Genomic DNA, 7,927 nt, shown 5'->3' with positions numbered 1-7,927 from the left:
TTTCTCCTGGAGGAGATCTGAGCAGTGCACCTCCATATCAGCCACATAACCAAAATGTCTAGGTAAGCCATGTATTCGTCAAGTTAGGCTTGATGATATAACAAACAACCACCTGCATGACATAATACAATGAAGTTCTAATTCTTGCCCATGTCATAGTCACATCAGGTATTGGGTAAATGGCCTTTTATGTACTGATTCAACAATGCAGATCCTTTTCTCCTCTATGATTCCTGAGCCTTCAACTTAGTCTTCTTTATCCAGCTGAGGGGAATAAGGAAGAGAACGCACAGGGAATTATGTGGAGGAGGTTAGGGACAGGTTTGGCAGTGACCTGTATCACTTTCATTTATGTTACATTGACTGGAATATGGCAGATCTAACTGCAAGACACCTGGGATTGAAGACAAGCACATAGATACCGGTACTAAGTTGACTAATATCCTGCCGCATTCATGCTACATCCATTCAGTAGAATATTATGCAGATATATTCACAAGTGTCTTTAAAACTAATTCTATCTTTAGGGGCTCTTGGGTGGCTCAGTGGGTTAAGCATCTGACTTCGTCTCAGGTCATGATCTCACGGTTCGTGGGTTGGAGCCCTGCATTGGGCTTTGTGCTGACCGCTCACAACCTGGAGCCTCTTTGGATTCTGTTTCTCCCTCTCTCTCTGCCCCTTCCCAGCTCATGCTCCGTCTCTCTGTCTCACTCTCAAAAATAAAAATAAACATTAAAAACATTAAAAAAATGAATTCTAATTTAAAATGAATTATTGAAAGCTACAGGTAAATTTAATAAGCTTTTAAAACTATACAATAAAACTAGATGGATGGATAGCTGGATAGATATATAGATAGATACAGATATATCAACCTTAGAAAACAACCTAAATCTATGAAGATAAATAATTCAAGAAATAAACTTTCTAGAATATTACCATAGTTGTCTTAGAATGTGCCATTGAGGAAGTTTTCTTTTCCTTTTTCTAATTTATATTTATGATTGCTTTTAAGATAGAAAATAAAGTTGTGGGGTTTTTATAATGGCAAGGGAAACAAAATAATTTTAAGTGTTTATTATTTTTCAATCATTTTTATCTACATTCCTGTAAATTGCTGTTGTGTATATATAAACAGAATCCATAATAGGTGATGTGAAAGAACGACCTCTGGGGTGCTGGTAGGAATCACCTAAAGATTGGGCTGGGAATGAGAAAGGGTGACTTGAGAAAAAAGAAACAAAAATATTCTAGCCAAATAAATAATTTATAAAAGTAATCTACCCTGCAGACATTAAGGACAGAATTTTAGCATCAATTAAAGTTTAAATTTTGGGACATAATATTGTTTTGTTTTTGAAAAACACATTTTATGTCATTCTAATGATTAAAGTTAAATTACTGACCTTTGTACATTTAACTCTTAGAACTTAAGGAACATCCACATTGTTATCACAGGGTATTTTGAATACAGGCCCCTGATGCCCTGAAATGTCTGTATTCTGTCCCTCTCCTCTATCTTTGGTCTGCCTCTGTTCTCAATAAGGCAGCTGCCATCGCCTACTGCTAAAGCTCTGGCTTCCTCCAATGCCACGTTCTTTCCCAGGAGGTTAGTGCTATTTAACTAAATGACAGCTTTAATGTCAGCCACCACTGCAGCCTTTAAGCCATTCCTGATTAAGTAGGATTCATGCCACATATGTAGTGAAACTAGTATTTTGAAACAAAGCAAAACAACACACACACACACACGCACACACACACAACCTTAAAAAACACAGGGTTTGACACATTTTACAGTAAATTTCTCTCCTAGACAGTCTGATATGAAGTAAACAAATGGTAAATTTAGTTTCCTTTTCAAAACCAATCATCCATTTCCAAAATAAATTAATCAGGCTCTAGCGGTCTCCAGTTTATGGTGATGTTTACTTCTCTTCATTGGCTTCAATCTTGGAGTCCAGATGGGACTAAAACCAGCTCAACTTTCTTTTTGATTGGTTGGGGGTTGCTGGAGCAGCTGGGGGCAATGTCTGGCATATTTGGTTGATGTGATTTCTGCCCCTCAAATGAAGAGGATCACTTATCCTCAACCCTGAATCTCTAATAAATCTATTTCCCATGTACAAATACTAGTAGCAGGATGGCATAGAATTTTAACCATTGCTATTTATTTGATGAGACCTCACCATAATTATCATTATCTGGTCCAATTTTGTACTGATTAGTAGAGTGGAAGCTGATGTGGAATAATTGAAAGAAATTGCAAGTGGCCCATTTGCTTAAAATAGCCATATGTAGTGCACTTGCTTCATAATATGCTAGTCCGAGTTCATTTGTGTTGAGAAGGAATATTCTAGATTCCTTCAAAAGCCATAGAAATACCATAGCTAACAGATGTTCTCTGGAATGAACCTTGATATTATCATGCAACTTGGTCTAGTCACTCTTCAGTTGTAGTTCTTGGGCTTTGGAGCCCAGATTATGATGAACAGTCTCATTAGGTGATTTTATGTGTGAACCTAATGCATTTGTGAGAACTGGCATGCCTGTAATTTGTGAACTTTGGATTTTAGATATGCACTTACACTCAATTTATTAATACCTACAGTTCCAAACATGGGTGTTAGATGAGCGATTGCTGATGACTCTTCAATATGTCCAATTTTTTTTGCAATCTTTTACTTTTTATTAATATTTATTTTATTCCCCACTGCCCAATTTAAAGACCCAGATATATCTGACCCACAGAGATGATGATGTAGAAATATTCTGCTCTTTTTGTCCTTGGATTTCAGATAAACTGTTGTCTAAGGTAACAGTGGGAAAAGAAAGTCTTCAGATTCATTCAACATTTGGCTTAGATTTTTATTAACATGTTTGCAGGATTGTTACCACAGTGTAATTAATAATATTCTCTCTTCTCCATGTTATTTTCTTTGACTTGTTGGTATGATTCTAAGCACTTCTTTTTTCCTGTAATATGTTGAAGCTATACATGAAAGTCAGCATGGTCAAACAATGTCAGGCATTGGTGTATATATATAACCAAAAGAGAAATGCTGATTTGGTCTTCCACCACATAACTTCTTCATACTTGAATTGTTTTTAATGTAGCAATTCTTTAAACTGTTTCCATATTTAGTTTCAATGTTAATTCCTGCCTTTCAGTAATACTTTTTATTTTAATGGAGTTTATCCTTCCTATTTTTCCACATGTTGGAATGATTAGTGTGCTGAGCACTGGATCTCCCTAACATCTGTGGTGAAAGTGCAACATTAAACTGCTGTCTCCCTTCTCATGAGTCTGAGTCCAGTTAATGTAGGTGCAGGAAAGAAGACCAATGTGCCATTTCCATACTATACAACCTTTGCAAAGAGCCAGGTGCACAAAGATATACTGTGATTTGAAGATGGCTGCTCCCATAAGGCATAACTCTCCCATGCCCATCTTCTTCATTCTGGAGCTTATTCATCAGTCACCTGTGAGAATAATTACAGAGGTTTGAGAAATTAATATGCTGAATGCTGGTAAACTCTTTAAAGATGAGAAGTACTTTATAGCTGCTAAGTATAATTTTTAAAAATATTTTTACTTTCTTATTATGTGAAATGTTATCTATGGAATTTTTGTTGACAAGTTAAATGCACTGAAACATCTTTGCTTTGAGGCAAGACAAATAAAGTAGTTTAAGCCAAAATATTGATTCTAAAATTTTTCTTTTGGGACTTTTGGCTTAAAACCAAATTAATTCGGGGCACCTGGGTGGCCCAAGTCAGTTAACCCAAGTCAGTTAAGCGTCTGACTTGGGCTCAGGTCATGATCTCACCATTTGTGAGTTCAAGCCCTGAGTCGAGCTCTGTGCTGACAGCTCAGAGCCTGGAGCCTGCTTTGGATTCTGTGTCTCCCTCTCTCTCTGCCCCTCCCCCACTCATTCTCTTTTTCTCAAAAATAAATGAAAACATTAAAAAATTAAAAAAAATTAAAAAAAAACAAACTAAATTCAACCAAACCAAAATAGACCAAACCAAACCAACCAGTCAGTAATGTCTTTATCAATGGCCAGTATATCTTATTATTTCAGCATATAATCAGGCAATTTTATATGCTTAATATTGTGAGTTCTGAAGTTGCATAAACTGGGTACAAATCCAAACCTTGCCAATTACTAGCTGTGAAATATTAGGCAGTTATTTAACCTTCTTAGATATCAGTTTATTCATCTGTAAAATGGGATGTTGTGGAGACTAAGTTCTATAATGTGTTTGTAAAATAGTGACCCATTCAAAATAAGTGCTTGATTAGTCTGTTTGGGCTGCTATAACAAAAATAACATAGACTGGGTTGCTTAAACAACAAATAGTTATTTCTCACGTTTCTGGAGGCTAGGGAGTGTAAGTTCAAGGTGCTGGAAGATTTGGTGTTTGGTAAGAGACTGTTTCCTGGTTCATAGTTGGCCATATTTTTGATGTGTCCTCACATCTCAGAAATGGTAAAAGGAGTTCTCTGGGGTCTATTTTAAGAGAACACAAATCCCATTAATGAAGGCTCCACCATCATGACCTAATCACCTCTCAAGGCTCTACCTTCTCATACCATCACATTGGGGGTTACAATTTCAACATGTAGATTTGGAGGAGGAGTGACACAAACATTTAGTCCATAATAAAGCTCAATGAATACTAGGACTTAGGAGTTATAAAACATTGACATTCAACCAGTGTTGCAGTGTCTTATTTTTCCAAACCCATGATCTACGGCCAGTATCTGGACTGATTGGTGATGTCTGAACCTAATTAATTGTGTGCTTGGTGTACTGGTAGTTAAACTACTGCATAGGTAGCAATATGTTGTTGTGGGACTATTTCAAAGCTAAAAGTCTTTGTATTCTCCACCTCCTAACACTTTAAATTCCAATTCTCTCACTCTTTTACCACATCTCCCAATAAAAAAAAGCAATAAAAACAAAAATCCAGTCCAAACAATAAAATGCTCCTTTAGGAGACCATTTTATTGATGTGTTGTCTAAAGAAAAGTGTAAAATATAAACAACAATAGCAAAAAACTAAAAGTCCATGTTAGTTTCAGAAAATCTTCCCTGAGCTATTAAACTTTAGTTATTTCATGTTTGACTGAGTGCCAGCTGCCTGCTTCCTTTTGTTATCTTTTGGTTGATCTTCTGTTATCTGGAGCAAAGTATCTCTCTCTTTCTCTCTCTCTCTCTCCCTCTCCTTCCTCCTCCCCTCTCCTAGTCTGTAGAGGAAGTAGCATAGCTTTTGTTGATTCCTGACTTAGCCACTGACTTGCTATGTGACTCTGGACTCCTCATAACTTTTGTGGTCCTCAGTTTTCTCTACTCTTTTGATAGTATGATGTATGTAAGTAGTAATTATTGGGTTTTAATAATGATGTTATTTTAGCAAAATATAAAAGAATTCCTAAATCTAGACTAGAATTTAACCTTGCCCGAGGAAACTTCTGGCCTTTGCCCTTGACTGATAGAGATTATCTCTAGATTCTTTGAATGTCCTGCCTAATAAGAGTGTCTTTGTTTACCTAGGGATTTTGAGCCATGTCACAAAGTCTAAAATGTGATTTATGGTAATGACTTTGAATACTACAGTATTAGCTGATCTATAAAGAGACTGGAGACTAATGTGGCAGTTGATGGAGCCTCAATAAAGACACCAGAGCTTAGATAAGCTTTGCTGGTTGACAAAGCTCTGTGCATATTGTCACACATCATCGTCAAGGGGAGTTAATACTGACTATGACTCCACACGGAGAAGACAACTAGAAGTTCAATGTGCAGAACCTTCCTGGACTCTATGTGTCTCTTCCCTTGGCTGATTTTAATTTTCATTCTTTAGTTTATAATAAACTCTCATTGTGAATATCAGCTTTCACTGAGTTTTGTGAGTCCTTCTAATGAATTATTGAAACTAAGGGTTGTTTTGAGGACCTATGAACTTTGAATTAATGTCAGCAGTGAGGGTGGCCTTGTGGACTGTGCTCCTAACTCATACTACCCTATGGAGCTTTATAGAGGATTGACTTAGATTATATATATTAAAACACTGAGAATAGTGCCCAGTACAGAGTAAACCTTAAATAAATCAGCTGTTGTAATCGTCATTATTATTTCATGTCTTCTAAAGTAGTACCATCCTGGGAATGCAGGACCTGAGAAGTTTTTCAGCCAGGGTTGTCAAATGTAGCGAATAAGAATACAGAACACAATTCTACTTACATTTTGTTGTTGTTATTGTTGTTGTTGTTGTTGTCGTTGTTAATCTGAAGTTAAAATTTAACTGGGCTTCCTATATTTTATCTGGCAACCCAAAACATAGTCCAACATGTTTATTTTCTAAATAAAGAAGCTATGTCCACAGAGGTTAAACATGCCAGTATCCATAGTTAGAATGTCATTTCCCGGGATAAAAAACAGATCTTTTGATTCCTATTTACTTAGAAAAAGGCCTAAAATATGCTACAGGTAAAAGAGAAATTCTTTGAAAGGAAAACTATTAAAGGAGTGTAAAAGCTGGTGATGTGTAATGAGGGATTTAAGTCTGCACACCTACAGCCACTCAACTGGGGAATCCTAACAGGTCTCCTGGGTTTTTTCTAGACAGTAATCACTTGACAGAAATTTAAACTTTATATGTTAGAATAGCCATTTGAAATATATTCTTAATGTAACTCTAGTTAATGCCTTGATACTCCATGCCTGTTTTAAGGAAGTTGGTATTTTCTGGGTACATAAGACATGTACTTGGAATTTTACTCATGCTGTTCCCTTATGCTTGTTTAGTTCTTTACAATTTATGAAGTATTAGTGTTTGAATCTTCACAATAATTTTGAGGGGTAGACTGAACAGATAGTAAAATTTCTGTTTTACAAATAAGTAAACTGGGGCTCAAAGCATTTTTGGCATGTCCAATTTCACTGGCTCATGAGCTGAGGAGAAGGTATGAGATATTCCAACACCTGGCCCAGGGATTCTTCACGATTCAACAGTTAATGATTCCAGACATATATAGCTGGATTATAAATGAATAAGAGAACCATTTCCTTCTATGTTAGTCTGCTCTTGCAACCATAACAAAATAGCATAGGCTTAGTGGCTTGAATTACAGAAATTTACTTAAAGTTCTGGCAGCTGGGATTTCCAAGATGAAGGTGCCAACAGGATTGGTCTCTGTTGAGGGACATCTTCCTGGCTTGTAGATAACTACCTTCTTGCTGCGACTTCATGTAGCCTCTTCTATAAAGAGAGAGAGAGAGAGAGAGAGAGAGAGAGAGAGAAAGGTATCTCTGGTGTCTCTTCTTCTTAAAATGACATCAGTCCTATAAGATAAGTGCTCCACCCTTATGACCTAATTTAACTACCTCCTTAAAAACCCTATCTCCAAATACAGTCACATTAGAACTTAGGACTTCAGCATATGAATGGTGGGGGGACAATTCAGTCCATAACATCTTTATGAGGTACCTTAGTGTGCTGAGCTCAGTGTTAACGCCAAGTGATGTAATGGGAAAGAGTGAGAGTTTTACATGATGCTAATGAGATCCACTCCTACCTTCACCACACCTACTTCAGGCAGTTTAACCTCCATAAGCCTCAATAATAACAACACCTAAAAGGGCTATTGTGTGCATGAAAGTGAAACGATGTTGGTAAAGTGTCTGACATGTATGTGTGTGTGTGTGTGTGTGTGTGTGTTCAAATGTTAATTTGCTACCCCTTTTAATGTTACTAACAAAGCATACAATGAAACATTGATTCACTTGTCTCAATTGATATATTTTGATTTGGGACAGAGAGAATTGTGAGATTGTTCACCAATCAAATTTTTAAATAATAGTTTTTCTACACTGTTTCCACAGGTTCCTAGTTTTAAAATGGCATTTGCCATATTTTT

General features: G+C 36.5%; 1 long non-coding RNA gene across 1 annotated transcript; it reads left to right on the top strand.

Annotated features, from left to right (window-relative positions):
• The first annotated feature begins 202 nt into the window (after positions 1-202).
• On the top strand, positions 203-5,900 carry LOC123611450. Its single transcript, XR_006718676.1, has 2 exons — positions 203-424; positions 5,562-5,900. It is a non-coding gene; the product is annotated as an uncharacterized LOC123611450 (long non-coding RNA).
• Positions 5,901-7,927: the final 2,027 nt, after the last annotated feature.

The sequence above is a fragment of the Leopardus geoffroyi genome, chromosome C2 (genome assembly GCF_018350155.1).
Source record: "Leopardus geoffroyi isolate Oge1 chromosome C2, O.geoffroyi_Oge1_pat1.0, whole genome shotgun sequence".
Lineage (NCBI taxonomy): Eukaryota > Metazoa > Chordata > Mammalia > Carnivora > Felidae > Leopardus > Leopardus geoffroyi.
Note: the sequence above shows the minus strand (reverse complement) of the source record. Positions and strands in the feature narration are given on the sequence as shown.